Below are 17,994 nucleotides of genomic sequence, written 5' to 3'. Positions count from 1 at the left end.
TTCTACCACCACTGTCCTATATGCTCAAAATCTTGTCAAAATTGCTGTAAATCACATCCAACACTAACGAGACAGGAATTTGCCTTTAAAAATGGGAGTTAACCTGCCAGGGTGTTGTGATACCAACCTTCTGACCTTTTTGTACATGGAAGCTGGAAGTGTATTCATGCATGCAAATTAAATGCAAAATCACGTTGGCCATCAACCACTAAGGCCACTGGATGCTTTAGCAAAGACTGGTAAATTATTAAACTGACCACACACAGATCCACCCTGCCCAGCCTCTGTGCCACTCACTGCACTGTTGCAGATGGTCCTACCAGGAGATATGAGTCTAAGGGTCTATGACTCTGTCTCTTGAATCTGAGCTTAGTTTTGAGACTTTCTTTGGAAATGAATAGGATATTAACAAATGAAAGAAGTAAGCTAGCACCCTGGGGTTCTTGGGGGCCCTGTGACTGCCCTCCTGGGAAGAAGCCCAGGCTAGCCTACTAGACATTAAGACCCACAGGGCCCCGCTGGCCCAGCCAACAGCCAGCCAACTGTCAGACACACGAGTGAGGCCACCTGGATCCTCCCATCACCTGATTCAGAGCCCAGGACAGGTCCGCTAAGCTGCTCCAGAGCAGAGGAACTGCTTAGAGGACCCAAAGAGTCATAAGTTGAATAAAAGGTTATCTGAAGAATACTCCATGGCACACATTTTACTTATTTGTTAATAGATGGGCATTTGGAGTGTCTCTACTTTTTGGATATTGTGAATAATGCTGCCATGAAGATTCATGTATAGGGTTTTATGCAGACCTACATTTTCAATTTCTCTTGAATATACGTCTTGGAGTAGAATCACAGGTCGGTCATATGGTAACGATGCTGAACATTTTAAGGAACTCTCCATGCATCACTTTTGCAATAAGAAAAAAACTATAAAACGTGGCCTCATTAGACAAGCTTCTGAGCCTTTTTGTCTAATTTGCCAAATGATCCCCCTTTCCACTGAGTTGAAGAGGATGTTTAAGAATTTTTCCTCAAAGAGGCCACTGAATTAAAAGCAGTAGTTGACCCATGCATCCTAGTTTATTAAAGCTGGAAGGGACCAGGGTGGTTCTTTGTCCAGTGGTTCCTGGTTGGATTTTTAACATGCAGACCCCTAATCTCCACCCCCAGACTTCCCGACTCTGAGCTGCCAGGGCTGGCGCCTGGGAATGTGCATTTGTATCAAGTCCCCAGGTGATTCAGGAAGGCCACCTCCATCACCCCTGAGAGTTGGTACCTGGGTCGGCAGTGGCATGCCCCAGGCACCTCCTCTGGCACGTGGCTCCACCAGAGTTCCCCAAGGGGACCCAGCTTTCCCCTTGCAGGCAAGGAAAACAGAGCCTGCCCCCTTATCAGAGGTTTGCCCTTCAAAGATGCGGAATCAGCTTCCTGACTCCAGGTGTTTCTTCCTCCTCCAACATAAACACGCCCACATGTTTTCAACCATTTCCAGGCATGTCCCCCACCTCTGCCCCCAACCCCCGTCTGTCTGTGGTTCTTGTCAAACACAGCAGTGTGGTGGGCATAACCCTCCACAGTCAGCCAAGATCACAATGCAGACCAGAGGATAAGATCCTCCCGTGTGCATTTCACAACATGGCCAGTTATCTTTTAAACACAGCAGTAACCTCAGGTTGTTTCGTATCCATCCAACCAGTGTTGGATGAGAAGCTGTAACACAAAAGGGGTTAATTTGGATCCAGGGAACATGAACATTAGAAACAGCTAGTTCCTGACTCGAGAAGTTTGCAGAGCAATTAAAAAATAACTCTATGCCATACGATCCATCAATCCCACTCCTGGGCATACATCCGGACAAAACTATAATTTGAAAAGATATGTGTGTCCCAATGTTCACAACGGAACTATTTACAACAACCAAGACATGGAAGCAACTTAAATGTCTACCCACAGATGAATGGATAAAGAAGATATGGCATCTATGCATATACATATATGCCACATCTTCATATATATAGATATATAGATAGATAGATACAGTGGAATACTACTCAGCCATAAAAAAGAATGAAATAATGCCATTTTCAGCTCACAATTTATCTGGGAAACTTGGGCAAAGCAAATGAAAAATTAGAAAATGGATGGATCTAGAAATTACCATACTATGGGAAGTAAGGCTTCTGAGATAGAAACGTGTATGATATCACTTATATGTGGAATCTAAGATATGACAGAAATGAACTTATCTATGAAGCAGAAACAGACTCACAGACACAGAGACCAGATTTGTGGTTCCAATCCGGGGCAAAATGGAGGTGGGATCAGGGGCAGAATGGATTAGAAGCTGGAATTAGCAGGTGCAAACTATTACATACAGAGAATAGATACACAACAAGGTCCCACTGTATACCACAGAGAACTATGATAAACATCCTGTGATAAAACATAATGGAAGAGAGTATTTAAAATGAATGCATATATACACATAACTGAGTCGCTTTGCTGTACATGTGAAACCAATGCAACATTATAAATCAGCTACACTTCAATGAAACACATATTTTAAAAGAATTACGTAACTCTAAAGGAAGGTGGAACATGGTAAGTGCCAAAAGGAAGGGAACGCAAATCCAGCCCAGGACATCACAGGTGACGTCACAAAGAGGAGCAGCTGGAAGGGCAAAGATCACAGAGGTGGAGACTGGGGTGCAGACGGGACTCGGCAGAGGGCAGGAGAGGACACAGATGGAGGGACAAGTGAGCAGGTGTGATCTGGAGAACCCCGCTGGGTCCCAGTTCAGAGCCCTGGAGTACTGGCGGGGAGCGGCGGGCAGACTCTTCACCTGCATTAAACTTAGTCACTAGGAGTGCTTTCAAATCAGGTATTCTCCATTCTGTATTATTGATTTTTTTTTGCACTTAAAAACAATTGATTTTTTTCATACTTAAATGTATCCTATTGCGTTTTATTGAACTGGTTTTGACCTAACATTGATAAACTAGTAGATGATGAGACTGGAAGAAGTTTAAGAAGTCAGGAAACCCTACTCAAAAAAGAAGCTGGACTAGAGAAGTAGTTCTCAAGGTTTTTGCTTTTGTTTGTTTGTTTCTTTCTTTTTTTTTAAGAAGTAGTGAAAGAGTTTCCACAGAGACCAATGAAATCTAATTTGGAAGCCCAATATGGAGAAGCAGATGGATGCAGAAAAAGCAGCTCTGGGTCCCACTGCTATGGGTAGGTTATCCAGAATCATGCCCACCCCTCACTCTCAAGGATTCCCTCAATTCTTCCCCCAACTCCATACGCAACTGAAATTCTTTTTGTGGAGTCCAAGAGCATCTCATTTGAAAAGACCCTGATGCTGGGAAAGATTGAGGGCAGGAGGAGACAGAGGATGAGATGGTTGGATGGCATCACCGACTCAATGGACGTGAGTTTGAGTAAACTCCATGAGTTGGTGATGGACAGGGAGGCCTGGCATGCTGCGGTTCATGGGGTCGCAAAGAGTCTGACACGACTGAGCAACCGAACTGAACTGAAGTGAAGAACACCTCTCTGTTCTTTGGATGCTGACGGCCACCCTGTATGCTCCACGGCCTCCCAGAGGTCCCCACCTTCTACACAAGACACGGACCAAGATGTGGAAAAGGGCAGGAGGCACAGAAGGGCAATGCAGGGCCCAGGAAGGAAGCCCTCCACCCAGTTACAGGTGTTCTTACGGAGGGCAGCCCCTCACCCCGTTCGCTCCCCTCATAGACCCTTCCTTTTTATTTGGTTTTCCTAAAATTCTTGGCCTACTGGACTTAAAAAGAACAAATTCCAAGGAGCAGTGATTAATGTTCACTTAGAAGAATACTTGCCTACCTTCTATTCTCATTAACTTCATGTACTAAATACTCAGAGAAGCATTTTTCCTGTCCTCACCTGTGGCTCCCAGGCTGTCTGTGCATTTAAAACGTTCTCAGAGGGGCCACGTGGAGTGTGTGAGAAAGAGTGCAGGCAGTCCTCAGAGGAAAGACCAGTGCTCGGCTGGCAGCCGGCAAGGAAGCAAGGCCCCCAGTCCTATAACCACCAGGAGCTGGATTTGGCCAACAACCTGGATGAGCATGGGAGCAGATCCTTCCACCAGAGCCTCCGGTAAGAACCACAGCCCTGCCACCCCCTGATTTCAAACTTATGAGACCCGAAGGAGCAGACCCAGTTGAGTTCACCTGGACTTCTGACCTCCAGAAACTATACGACAATAAAATGCGTGTGCGTGTGTGTGTTTAAAGATCTTCTAGAATCATCTCCCACCCTCCTAATTCCAAATACATCAACAAAGCCTAAAGATAAAGGCTTTCTTTATTTTCACATTGACGGTCGCCTCCTTTTTGTCATTCTGCGGAACGCATGGATGGTTTAAAGCATACCACTTTCAAACAATGCGCTTGCCCCATGATTCTGAAAATGGGGTGATTTCTTTCCCTCTCCTTTCCGCTGCACCCAGGCTCTAAATTTGCTGTGTCCTGGGATCTTCACCAGACCACACACTTGCCCCTCCGCTCTCATCAGCCTTCAAAGGTTCCTGGTGATTTAGGGCCTCTCACCACCCCTCAGGAAGCTTGACAAGGAAGAAAAGTTATTTACGGGCATGGAAAGGGGGTGGCATTCATTTTTAATGACTGCACTTCTTCCCCTCGGTTAAAGAAATCAATCCTTCTGCCTGGATTTCCTCCACTCATCACGTTTCGCAGCGGCTGACACACAGTAGGAACTCAATATTTATTTGTTGAATACATTTTTAAAAACTCTAACTGAGTGTATAACTAAAATTTGAGCAGGAAGTGAAGTATGGGAATCAGAGAGACAGGGCCATCTAGTTTATGGAAGAAAAAAGTGCAGACAGAGAGTAAAAATCAAATTCTTCCTTTCATCTCCCCGGTCTGCGAGCCGTCACCAAGTCCAAGATTAACTGTCTTCTTTAAAATACTCCTGGGGCGTCCCTGCCTTCTGCTTCCACTCAGCGGCAAACTATTGGCTTCCAAACCCAATAGCCCAGGTCCCCAGCCCCTCCCCAGCCCCAGCTTATCACAGTCTTGAGAGCGACATGCATCTGGGACCCAACCCTGGCCAACAGGACCCAAGGGAAACTCTGCTTGGGAGTTCCTGGGAAAGGTCTTGCTTGCTAATAAAAAAGGGCACGTGGCAGGAAACGCCCTGTTCTTCCCCTTCGTCGTCATGTTCCCATGAGACTCTGGGATCTGCTGCAGCTGCCTGGGGGTCGGGGTCGTGAGAGGAGACCTGGCAGACATGTCAAGGACCAGGACGCAGGAGGTGACAGTACCCATGTCCCTGGTGATGTCCCCAAGCTGCTGAAAAAGCTGACTCTGCAGCCAGCGCCTTCCTCCAGACTTCCTGCCCAGGCAAACGCGCTGACAGACCCCGACAGTCCGGGCCACGGCCAGGCGGACATTCGGCACAGACCGTGGGAAGCATCCTGAGTGATGCTCGCAAAGAATACCCCTACTCTCTCACCTGGGGACCTCTCCCCCAGGCTCCTGCCTGCCTTCCCCTTTCCAGTCCGTTTCTCCAAACACACATCACTTCAAGGCCAACAGGCTGGACGTGGGGCTCTCTGATGAGAGATTCCCTCCTCGTCCCTTTCAGCCCACAAGCCCAGCACTTGCCTGGACCACAGAGCCGCCGGCAGACTCCCTTCCCACACAGACCCACCGTCAAGTACACATCCCAGGGCTCCTTTGGAGGTATGTCTGTGGGTGCTGTACCCATTTCCCAGGGCTGCGCTAACAAGTGCCCACAACCTTGGTGGCTTACAGCAACAGATACGGATTGTCTCCCAGTTTTGGAGGCCAGACGTTCACGGTCAGCATCAGAGCTCCGAAGCAAGGGGTCAGCCGGGCAATGCCCCCTCTGGAGGCTCTACCGGCGAACCGTTTCCTGTTTCTCCCTTCTGCTGGTGGCCGGCTCCTTCCTGGGCCTGCGGCTGCGTCCCTATGAGCTTCAAGGCCAGCATATCAAATCTCTGAGCTCTGTCTTCACATCCCCTGACCCTCCTTCCCAATAAGAACCGTGAGATTGCTCTTACAACCCAGCATTGTTATGCCCGATGTCCGAATCCCCGAGCGGGAAGAGAGAAGGCCTCCAAGACAATGCAACTCGCAAAAAGGGAAGTTTATTGCTGACTCGAGTCAGGGCTCCTGCCGCATCCAACGCAGTGGTGTGGGGTCAGAGAGCCCCGAGCCCAAGCTGTTACACAAATTTATAGGGTGTGGTAGTTGGTTTAAGCGGATTGCAAAGCAATTTCATTGGTCAAAACTTGTGCGCGCGCGGGACTTTCCCAGGGGTTTCCGCCCCGTTCCTAACTGGCAAACAGCGGTCAGTGTTAAGCGAAAGCTGATCCAGGTGGCCTGATAATCTTACCACCCAGAAGTAGGAAGGCCTACTCCTAATCTAAGCTGCCTGCCATGGTATTACTTCTGCTCGCCTCACAGCATATAATCTAGAATCATCCCCCACCCCAAGATCCTTAACTTTGATCACATCGGCAAAGACCCTATTTCCAAATAAGGTTAATTCCTGCCCCTTGGGGATGGACCACCCCAGGTTTCATACCCCTCCCCCTTGGGGATGGACCACTGCAGGGGCATCTGAAGCTCCAGGCACTTATAGTTACCCCTGCCCGAGCCCCAGGCTCGGTACCCAGTGGCAGGGGGCAGCGAAGACACAGAGGAAGTGAAAGAAGCAAGTGATACAGGATCCAGAGGATGGCCGGCAGCGTCCGCTGTGTCTCCGAACGGTGACCAGAACGAGCAGACGTGCCTCTCCTCCGCTCCGCCCCGCGTCCCAGCGGCAGGAAGCCCCTCCTAACGCCCCCGGCTCATCCACATCCTAACCATGGCCACCTCGCCGGAGCCCACGGGGCCCAGGGGCCTTGGTCAGTCTCGGCCCTGCCCGTGAACGTCTTGTCCGCAGGCCACCCGCCAGCACGGAACGCCCTGCTGCGTATTGCAGGAAGTCTGCGTCCTGCCTGGAGGCTCGCCACAGGCCGGGGCCTCTACATTCCCGTCCCAGGACAGCAAACAGCTGGCCACTCACTCTGACCCTCTGGGGCTTCCCAATTTCCTGAGGGCTCTCCGTTTTGTGCCCATGAATCCCCTTCACCCTAAACTATTTTTACTCCTACGTAATCCTCCACCGAGGGACGGCCGCATCTCGGGGAACTGGAGGGCTGGCATTAATCCAAGCCCCCATCGTCTCTGCATGCTGTCGCTGCTACAATCCACGCAACACTCATGACCTCCCAGCCAGGTTACTGCTGACCAGGAGGAGGCAGAGGAAAACATCTGTCTGAAAAGAATTAAAGAGGATCACACGGCCATGCTGGGCTCCATCCTCCCAGCACAGGGTTGGAGTCAGGGCAGGACTCAGGACTCAGGCCTTGGGACCTGCCTGGTGGTCCAGTAGTTAGGACTCTGTGCTTGCACTGCCAAGGGCCTGGGTTTGATCCCTGGTTGGGAAGGTGAGATGTCACAAGCCTCTCGGCGCAGGCAAAAAAAAAAGTCAGGACTCAATGACCTAAGAGTGGCCTTTCTAAGTCACTGTTTTAAAATATGATCTCCATCGTTTGGGAAGGAGAACAATTAACCTAGAGAACACACACTGTTCAGACTAAGCTGTCTTCCACCAAGTCTCTTACAGCCAAAGAGCACTGTAAGCCCTTTCCAGAGACAAGAAGAAGGATTTCAAAACTTCGGGGAAGTTCAATATGACCCCACGGCTAGAAGTGCTCCATGGGAGGCTGGCTCCAGGTGGACATGTGACTCCCGAGCAAAAGCTGGAAGCAGCTAAGAAAATGGTGAGTCTGTGGAGATGTGATTCACAAGGGTGGAAGGGATGTACCTGGCCCCCCAGAGAGGCAGAGTGAGGCAACACCAACACAGGAGGAAGAAGGTCAAGTCTTAAATGAGATCGGGTACATTTGACTACCTACATATATACACACTGTTCAGTTGCTAAGTCGTGTTTGCCTCTTTGCAACCCCGTGGACCGTAGTACACCAGGCTTCCCTGTCCTTCACTATCTCCCGGAGTTTGCTCAAATTCATGTCCATCGAGTTGGTGATGCCATCCAACCATCTCGTCCTCTGTCATCCCCTTCTCCTCCTGCCGTCAATCTTTCCCAGCATCAGGGTCTTTTCCAATGAGTTAGCTCTTTGCATCAGGTGGCCCAAGTATCGGAGCTTCAGCTTTAGCATCATATTCAGGCACATACCCTGAATATAGCAGGATATTCAGGGTTGATTTCCTTTAGGTTTGACTGGTTTGATCTCCTTGCTGTCCAAAGGACTCTCAAAGAGTCTTCTCCAACACCACAGTTCAAAAGCATCAATTCTTTGGTGCTCAGCTTTCTTTATGGTCCATCTCTTACATGACTACTGGAAAAACCACAGTTTTGACTATTCAGACCTTTGTTAGCAAAACGATGTCTCTGCTTTTTAATATGCTATCTAGGTTTGTCATAGCTAATATATATATATACACATGCACACACCTTTCAAAACTATGTTCAACCCCAATGTTTATAGCAGCACAATTTACACTGGGCAAGACATGGAAGCAACTTAAATGTCCATAGACAGAAGAATGGATAAAGACGATGTGGGACATACATACAACGGGATACTCGCTGTTTAGTCACTAAACTGTGTCAGACTCTTTTGCGACCCCATGGACTGTATCCGCCAGGCTCCTCTGTCCATGGGATTTCCCAGACAAGGATACTGGAGTGGGTTGGCACATCCTTCCCCAGGAGATCTTCCCAACCTAGGGACTGAACTCGCATCTCCCACACGGGCAGGTGTATTCTTTACCACTGAGTCATCACAGAAGCCCAATGGAATACTACTCAGCCATAAAAAGAATGAAATCATGCTGTTTGCAGTTACATAAATGGACATAAAAATTATTATATCAAGTGAAGTCAGACAATGACAAGTATCATATGATATCACTTATATGTGGAACCTAAAAAAATGGTACAAATGAAGCCATTTACAAAACAGAAATATATTCACAGACATAGAAAACAAACTTATGGCTACTACCATAGGGAAGAGGGAGAGAGGGAAAAGTTAGGAGTTTGGAATTAGCAGATGCACATTACTATATATAAAACAGATAAGCAACAAGGTCCTACTCCATAGCACAGGGAACTATATTCAGTATCTTGTAGTGACTTACCATGGAAAAGAATCTGAAAAAGAACATAATATATAATTGAACCACTTTGCTATATACCTGAAACCCTGTAAATCTACTTGAATAAAAAAATTCTGTTCAAAACAAGAAGCTGTACAAGAAAAAATACATGTAAGACAATGGAAAGTGGAATTACTCAATTCCTATTTTACTTTCTATTCCACAAGGAGAAAATAAATACACCTAAAGCCTCAGGTGTATAAAGTGGTTCAATAAATACACCTAAATACATCTTAGCCACTTCCCTGGTATCTGAGACAGTAAGGAGTCTGCCTGCAATGCAGGAGACCCAAGTTCAATCTCTGGGTTGGGAAGATCCCCTGGAGAAGGAAATGACAACCCACTCCAGGATTCTTGCCTGGAAAATCCCATGGACAGAGGAACCTGGCGGGCTACAGTCCATGGGGTTGCAAAGAGTCAGACACGACTGAGTGACTTCCCTCTCTCTCTCAAAGCCTCAGAGAAGAAAGGCTACGGGGATATGGAACTAGCTATCTTCTAAAAACAAGTTTTTGATTCCTCAAGTGAATGAATAATTCTATACATAAAAATTAAACCATTACGGGTAAAGCCGCCTTCTGCCCTTCCATTCCAAGTCATATGTAACCACGCTCACCAGCTTGATGGCGGTCCTTCCAGGCCTTTCTCTGCACCTGCATACTCCCACAGAATATGCATCACATTATTTTGTGAAGCTTTTTTCCCCGTTAAAGGTATCACATTGGTGAGGGTATCTCTGTATTGGTCAGGGTTCTCCTGAGAGACAGAACCAATAGAACAGGTAGAGAACACAGACAGACTTTAGGACAGACAGACAGACAGATGAGACAGAGAGAGAGAGATTGATTTAGAGGAACTGGCTTGTGCAACTGGGAGGCTGGCAAGTCCGGCTCTGCAGGGTAGGCCTGCTCCTGAGGTCCTCAACTGACTGGATGAGGTCTACTCACAGTATGGAGGGTTCATCACCTACTTAGAGTCTACTCCTCCGAACAATAATCGTACACCTCCACTGCAACATCTGCACTGGTGTTTGACCGAACCACTGGGTAGCCCAGCCTGACCAGGGTGTCACATAAAAGTAACCATTACAGTTAACCTGCAACTTGTCTCCCCAGCGAACATGTCCTGGAGTTCCTTCCATGTCAGTCTGTACAGAATGACTGCACGCGCAGCAAGGAGGCACCATCCGCTATTTAACCATTCCCCTACTGATGGACACGCACCTTACTTCCTTTTTCCCATTACTACTAAAGATCCTGAAACTGTGTCCTGGTATCGGTCTGCCTTCTGGTGAACAAATGCCTGTGTTTTTCCAAAAGAGATGGACGTGACGTGTGGATGTCACAAATCATGGGTAGGGGTGGGCGTTGAAAACTTTTCATAGAGGTTGGCAACCTGCCTTCCAAAGCAACCTCAGTTTTTTCAATGATGAATTTACAATTCATCAAGCCAAGAAGAATTCCATTTTAAGGAAACAGTGCTGAGCACACTGGCATGTCACTGTCAAAGGTGGAAGTGAGGAACTTGATCAAAGGGAAAGCCAGGAGGTTAGACGTCTCATTTACCCAGCCACCGGCAGACTCCTCTGAGCTGCGGTTTGCCCTGGGTGGGACGCAGTGGAACTGCCGCCTGGGAGGGCAGGCCTGGTCCTTCCTCGGCAGTCATCGTCCACGGGAAAATCTCCTGTATCACAGAAACAAGGCCGAGATCTGCTGTTGTTGGCACTAAAGGCTATGATCTCAGAACCAAAATAATTATCTTGGAGAAACTGTGGCAGTGAAAAAAAAAAGCCAGATGGTTTTAAAAGGACAAATATTGGCGTCTTTGTTGAAGCAGAAGGTGGTGAATTCTAGATACTGCAGACATTGCTGTTACTGTCTGGCAAATCCCAGTGCGGACAGTTAGAGGGATGGTTGGGAGCCCATGGAATCAGGAGATGGGCCCCCAGGAGCCCGCAGAAGTCCATGAAGAACAGGGGGACGTACAGGGTGGGGTGGAGGGTAGCCCAGAGTGGTTCCAGTTATAGAAATGCCTCGTATCAAGCCTCTCCTGGGTCCTTCAGGGACAAGATGGGGACTGCTGGGTGGAATGACAGGGCCGTCTTAAACCTCTGCAGAGGGGGCTGGGGTCGCCTGAGGGCCTGAAGAGGTTCCCGCAGCATGCCAAAGGGCTGAGGCCTCCATTCAGTCTGCCTGAGTCCAGGCAGCGGGGAGCAACTTGACACAAGAAAGGCTCAGAGAAGCCAGAGCTGGGAAGATCCCCCAGATGTAGGATGATACGATCCTGATCACAAATGTCTCAGCAGGCTGGAAAAAAGGGCAGAAACCAAAGGGAGGAGATGCTGTGGAGGCAATTCAACAGCAAATGGAATCTACAGGTAGAGGGGGGAGAGACCCCTGACGACAGCAACTCCTGGGATGAAACCTATGGGGGTTCAGAGGCTCTAATAGGGGAGTTCCAGTGGTCACGGACGGATGTGAGAGCTGGACCATAAAGAAAGCTAAGCACCAAAGAATTGATGCTTTTGAACTGTGGTGTTGGAGAAGACTCTTGAGAGTCCCTTGGACTGCAAGGAGATCCAACCAGTCCATCCTAAAGGAGATCCATCCTGGGTGTTCATTGGAAGGACTGATGGTGAAGCTGAAACTCCAATACTTTGACCACCTGATGTGAAGAGCTGACTCACTGGAAAAAGACCCTGATGCTGGGAGGGATTGGGGGCAGGAGGAGAAGGGGATGACAGAGGATGAGATGGCTGGATGGCATCACCAACTCAATGGACATAAGTCTGAGTAAACTCCGGGAGGTGGTGATGGACAGGGAAGCCTGGCGTGCTGCAGTCCATGGGGTTGCAAAGAGTAGGACATGACTGAGCGACTGAACTGAACTGAACTGACCTGACCCGAACGGGGGACCCAGAAGCCCATCCCGTCTCCAGCTGCACGAGAAGCCCAGGAGGCAGGCTGCTCTCCACGAGGCCCTTCAGATCCCGGGATGCTGCACAGGTGAGCACTTCCAGGTGAGTCTTCTGTGTTCCCACACCCGTTCAGGTCAGTCAGACCCGTTACCACAGCTCCATGTCTTAATTTAAATTATTTAGAGTAGATAGGAAGTGCAACGGGAAGTTGTTTCTAGGAAAACCAGGTAGAACGCTTTGAAGAGATCTGACAAAGGACAGTTGCTTAAAAAATAACAGCTGTCGTCACTGTCGGGGGGTGGGAGGGGCAGGTAGGTGGGAAGGCAGGGGTGGAGCTGGAAAAGACCAGGAAAAAATCATGGAAACAGAAGGATTCTGCAGTCAGAGCCCTTTGCTGTACTTTAAAGACAGTGTCACTGGCTCTGGGGTACAGCACACTTCGGTTTATAAAACAAGGATGAAGCAGAATTCTAACCAGCAGACCCAAAACTCAAAAAGACTGGCACATGGATGTGTACTTACATATTTTATACTCAACTGTATAAGATGTGAATATGATTTTTTTTTTTTAAATTGCGTTAAAGTAGAGCTGATTTACAATGTTGTGCTAATTTCTGCTGTCTGGCAAAGTGATACATATATATATTCTTTTTCATATTCTTTTCCCTTGTGGTTTATCACAGGATATTGAATATAATTCCCTGTGCTATACGTAGGATCTTGCTGCGTATCCATCCTACATATACTAGTTTGCGTCTGCAATCCCAAACTCCCAATCCTTCCTTCTGAATGTGATATTCTTTGGCTCCTTTGCGTTGATTTTCTCAATTAACCCCCCAGCTCCCATAGCAACTGCGTCAGCTCTAGGTGTTCTCCCTACTGTGTTATGTTTAGTTCTGGTGGCAAGTTTCACAAGAAGCGCGAAGACACTGCGGGAGAGAGGGCCATGCCTGGAGGAGGCGCCACGGCTCCCGAGCGCCGGGTCTGGGTCTCGCGGCTCTGAGGGGCGGGCAGGCTGAGGGACGGGATACAGGGAAGACCACCCTCATCTCTGCCTCTCACCTCTTTGTCTGCACCGTCTCCCTTTCCTTTCGAAGAGTTACCCTCTCCGCTCACACTCTAGACTGTAAATTAAGTAGGCTCAAAGAACATAAACAAAACACATGTTATAAATGCCCTATGGATGGACTTTCATCCCATTCACAACTGCCTTTAGTCTTAGGCCATAGGAGACAAACGCAATCATTATATTGGCCTTTGACTCCACGCGTTCCCTAGTCCAGCCTCCTCTGGGATTTTAGGACAAGGTTAACACAACAGGCGGAGGATCTTTCTAACTGATGATCCCAGGTGAATGAAGAAAGCAAGCCCCATTTACTCACTGCAGACATTCACCACTTTTAAATCCATTATCTCTTTTCATTCTCATCGACTTCGAGAGGTGGTTACTGGTGTCTTCATTTGCACAAGTGAAAAATGGAAAAGCAGACAGGGGGTGGTTTCCTTTTCACACTCAGACGGCGGGAAGTAAAAGAGCAGGATGCCTACCTGGGAGAGATTCTAGAATCCACATTCTCTTTGCAACCTACTACAGTGAGTTTCCCTGGTGGCTCAGTCGGCAAAGTGTCTGCCTACAATGTGGGAGACCTGGGTTCAATCCCTGGGTCGGGAAGATCTCCTGGAGAAGGAAATGGCAACCCACTCCAGTATTCTTGCCTGGAAAATCCCATGGACAGAGGAGCCTGGCGGGCTACAGTCCATGGGGGTCTCAAAGAGTCGGACACGACTGAGCGACTTCACTCACTCACTCACACTGTCTGCAGAGCTGTGAAGAGCCAGGTAGGTTTTCTTATGAAAGTGTGCGTGCATGCGTGTGTGTGCGTGTGTGTGTGTGTGTGTGTGTGTGTGTGTGTGTGTGTATGTGCAGAGGGAGAGAGACAGGATGGCCAGGAAGACGTGGCAGAATTAGAAAGGTGTGTCTGCACCCAGAGTTTGAGGAATCAGCGTGTCCAGGAGTAAAGGGCCGGATAAGGACAAGCCAGTCCCAGCTCTGAGACGAGAAAGAGCTGCTCAGAGGTCTTTTGCGGTTAGAGCCCTGGGAGCTTCCCCAGGACAGCGGCTGCCAGACAAGCAGGGCCAACAATGAGCCAAGAGGGCCCTGCCCAGGCTTGAATGGAAGGGTCCTCCCCAGAGGCCGAAAGGGTGGGGAGGAGAGGAAGGGGCCGGGCCTGGAGGACCTGGTCAGGGGTCTGGACGGTACCCGCACACGTGTGCAGGGCAGGAGCCATCTGGGGGCTGCGGCGAGGGTCTGATGGAGCTCTTCCGACCGCTGGGTCAGAGGCAAGTCCACCCGGACTGGACCCTGCTGGGCTGCGCCGTAACACCTGCTCACACGTGGCTCCTGCAAGCAGGGGCTGATTCTCACAGCGGGCGGAAGTGGGGAACTCGGAGCGAGAGTCTGGATGTCTGTCTTAAAAAGCTCTCTAGGGGATTCTGATACAAGCTCAGTTTTGAGAAACACTGGTCTACCCTTTGGCGCAATTCAAGAAGCAACTCCTGGGTGCCTTGGAAAACAAAGGTGAACATCCACTGACAGATGAATGGATAAAGAAGATGTGGCATGTACATACAGTGGAATATTACCCAGCCATAACAAACACGAAATAATGCCATTTGCAGCAATGCGGGTGGACGTAGAGATCATCGTACTAACTAAAGTAAGCCAAAGACAAATGTGGTATCACTTACATGTGGAACCTTTAAAAAGCTAGGAATAAATTTATATACAAAACAAAAATAGACCCACAGACATAGAAAACAGACATGGTTACCAAAGGGGAGACAAGAGGGATAAATGAGGGGTTTGGGACTAACAAGGACCAACTGTGAGGAACATATATTCTCTATGTCTATAAAGGAAAAGAATATGAAAAATATATATAAAGTATACAGAATATATATGTACATAAAACTGAATCACTTTGCTATACACCCGAAACTAACATGACATTGTAAATCAACTATACTTCAATAAAAAAAATAGTAATAATTTTAAAAATTGACAAGGGGGAAGAAAAGACAACCGTGTCCTTACTTGAGTTTATAACCATATGCCCCTCCCGCAGATATTTCAGACTGTAGGCATTCCCTCCAGTTACACATCAAGGTCACATTTTGAAATTGCAGTACTGTAAACGCTGAAGAAGGATGAATCCTTGGAGTGCTTTTGCCATCACCCGTTGCATCAAATACCACATTACCACAGACGTCTGGAGAAAGGAGCATTTGTACCGTTCTTTCAGACATTGATTCTTTAGAACTGAGTGAGCTTCAGAATCACTTTGAGGGCTTGTTAAAACTCTAATGGCGGGACGTCCCTGATGGCCCAGTAGCTAAGACTCCATGCTCCCAAAGCAGGGGACTGCATTCAATCCCTGGTCAGGGAACTAGATCCCACATCCCACAGCTAAGACCTGGTCTGCATGCATGCTAAGTCACTTCACTTGTGCCCGACTCTGTGCGACCCCATGGACTGTTGCCTGCCAGGCTCCTCTGTCCATGGCATTCTCCAGGCAAGAAGACTAGAGTGGGTTGCCACGCTCTCCTCCAGGGGATCTTCCCAGACCTTGAACTCAGGTCTCCTGCATTGTAGGCAGATTCTTTACCATCTGAGCCACCAGGGAAGCCCAAGAATACTGGTAGCCTATCCCTTCTCCAGTGGATCTTCCCGACCCAGGAATCGAACCGGAGTCTCCTGCATTGCAGGTGGATTCTTTTTTTTTTTTTCAAAATAAATTCAATTGTTATTTTTATTATGCATAATTCTTTACATGCATTTTATTCCATATTACTACTATTATACTATAAATAAGTACATGTTAAAGTTTATCAAATTCAATCAATAACTTTATGATCAATTATTCTTTTTTTTTTTTTTAGAATATAACATTTTATTTATTTATTTATTTATTTAATTTATTTATTTTTATTATCTTATTTTTTTTTTTTATTAGTTGGAGGCTAATTACTTCACAACATTTCAGTGGGTTTTGTCATACATTGATATGAATCAGCCATAGAGTTACACGTATTCCCCATCCCGATCCCCCCTCCCACCTCCCTCTCCACCCGATTCCTCTGGGTCTTCCCAGTGCACCAGGCCTGAGCACTTGTCTCATGCATCCCACCTGGGCTGGTGATCTGTTTCACCATAGATAGTATACATGCTGTTCTTTTGAAATATCCCACCCTCACATTCTCCCACAGAGTTCAAAAGTCTGTTCTGTATTTCTGTGTCTCTTTTTCTGTTTTGCATATAGGGTTATCGTTACCATCTTTCTAAATTCCATATATATGTGTTAGTATGCTGTAATGTTCTTTATCTTTCTGGCTTACTTCACTCTGTATAAGGGGCTCCAGTTTCATCCATCTCATTAGGACTGGTTCAAATGAATTCTTTTTAACAAAGACAGAAATATAGATCAATGGAACAGAATAGAAAGCCCAGAGATAAATCCACGAACCTATGGACACCTTATCTTTGACAAAGGAGGCAAGGATATACAATGGAAAAAAGACAACCTCTTTAACAAGTGGTGCTGGGAAAACTGGTCAACCACTTGTAAAAGAATGAAACTAGAACACTTTCTAACACCATACACAAAAATAAACTCAAAATGGATTAAAGATCTAAATGTAAGACCAGAAACTATAAAACTCCTAGAAGAGAACATAGGCAAAACACTCTCTGACATAAATCACAGCAAGATCCTCTATGACCCACCTCCCAGAATATTGGAAATAAAAGCAAAACTAAACAAATGGGACCTAATGAAACTTAAAAGCTTTTGCAGGCGGATTCTTTACCTACTGAGCTACCAGGGAAGCCCACCCCATCCTCTGCAAAAAAAAAAAAAAAAAAAAACACCACCAACAAAACACAATTGGGCCCACCCCCAGGGCTTCAGATTTGCTGGGTCCAGGGTGGGGCCCGAGCATCTGCATTTCTAACACCTCGTCAAGGGCTTCTGCCGCTGCTGACCCCAGGACCACACTCTGAGAACCGCTTTTGTAGACAGTTCTGGATCACTGCCATCTAGCCATCTTTCCTGAGGAAACTGCAAAGTCCGCCTTTAATAGCCACTTTAATGTGCAGAGAACAAGTGATTTGACGCCCTGCCGCCAATCGCGCACGTGCAAAATCACGCCCGTGTTTCTGGGGTCGCCACGCCTCACTCGCTGACACAGCCCCCGTGTCCCATTGCTGTAGCCTGTGGGGGCAGGTGGCCAGCTCGAGCCCGTCTGGGTGGTCCTGCTCCGTCCCACAGCCTGAACCCACCTCCGGAGGCAGGCTGGGTGAATGGACTGCTGTCTCACAGTTGAGGAAGTCTAGGGTCCCCACGGAGGGGTGGGGGGACATGAACTGCCCACACTGGACTCTGCAGTCTCAAGAGTCTCACTTCCTTGGCACCCTGTTTGCAGTCAGGCGCATGGAGGCCCACGGGGACCCAGGTCAGGTGGGGGTCCCTGGTGGAGCTGGGCGGCAGACCAGGTCACCACCCTCCTCCTCACCTCCCTCTCTACCTACGTCCACGGGACTCCTGGTCCCCAACCTGACTGGCCTGGTTGCTGCAATGCTGGAATTCCCGTTTCTGATCATCTCAGCTTTTCCGTGGACTCTGTTCTGCCACGCCTGCAAGCAGTTACTGCCCATCCTGGCTCAGAGGCAGGCTGCCCCCAGCAGCTCTGCTCAGAACGGCCACAGGCTTCAAGGCTGGGAGCAGTGGTGCCCGGGGCTGGCCGCCGGCTGGCACAGGGGTGGC

The 17,994-nt window shown here is 48.1% G+C and overlaps 1 protein-coding gene across 2 annotated transcripts in view; it reads right to left on the bottom strand.

The window, feature by feature from the left end:
* Positions 1–17,994, bottom strand: part of RFTN1 (raftlin, lipid raft linker 1) — a 216,108-nt gene that overhangs the window by 25,784 nt on the left and 172,330 nt on the right. The window lies entirely within an intron of this gene.

The sequence above is a fragment of the Dama dama genome, chromosome 19 (assembly GCF_033118175.1).
Source record: "Dama dama isolate Ldn47 chromosome 19, ASM3311817v1, whole genome shotgun sequence".
NCBI classification, from domain to species: Eukaryota; Metazoa; Chordata; class Mammalia; order Artiodactyla; family Cervidae; genus Dama; species Dama dama.
The sequence above is the reverse complement of the archived record's forward strand: the minus strand, read 5'-3'. Positions and strand labels throughout refer to the sequence as shown.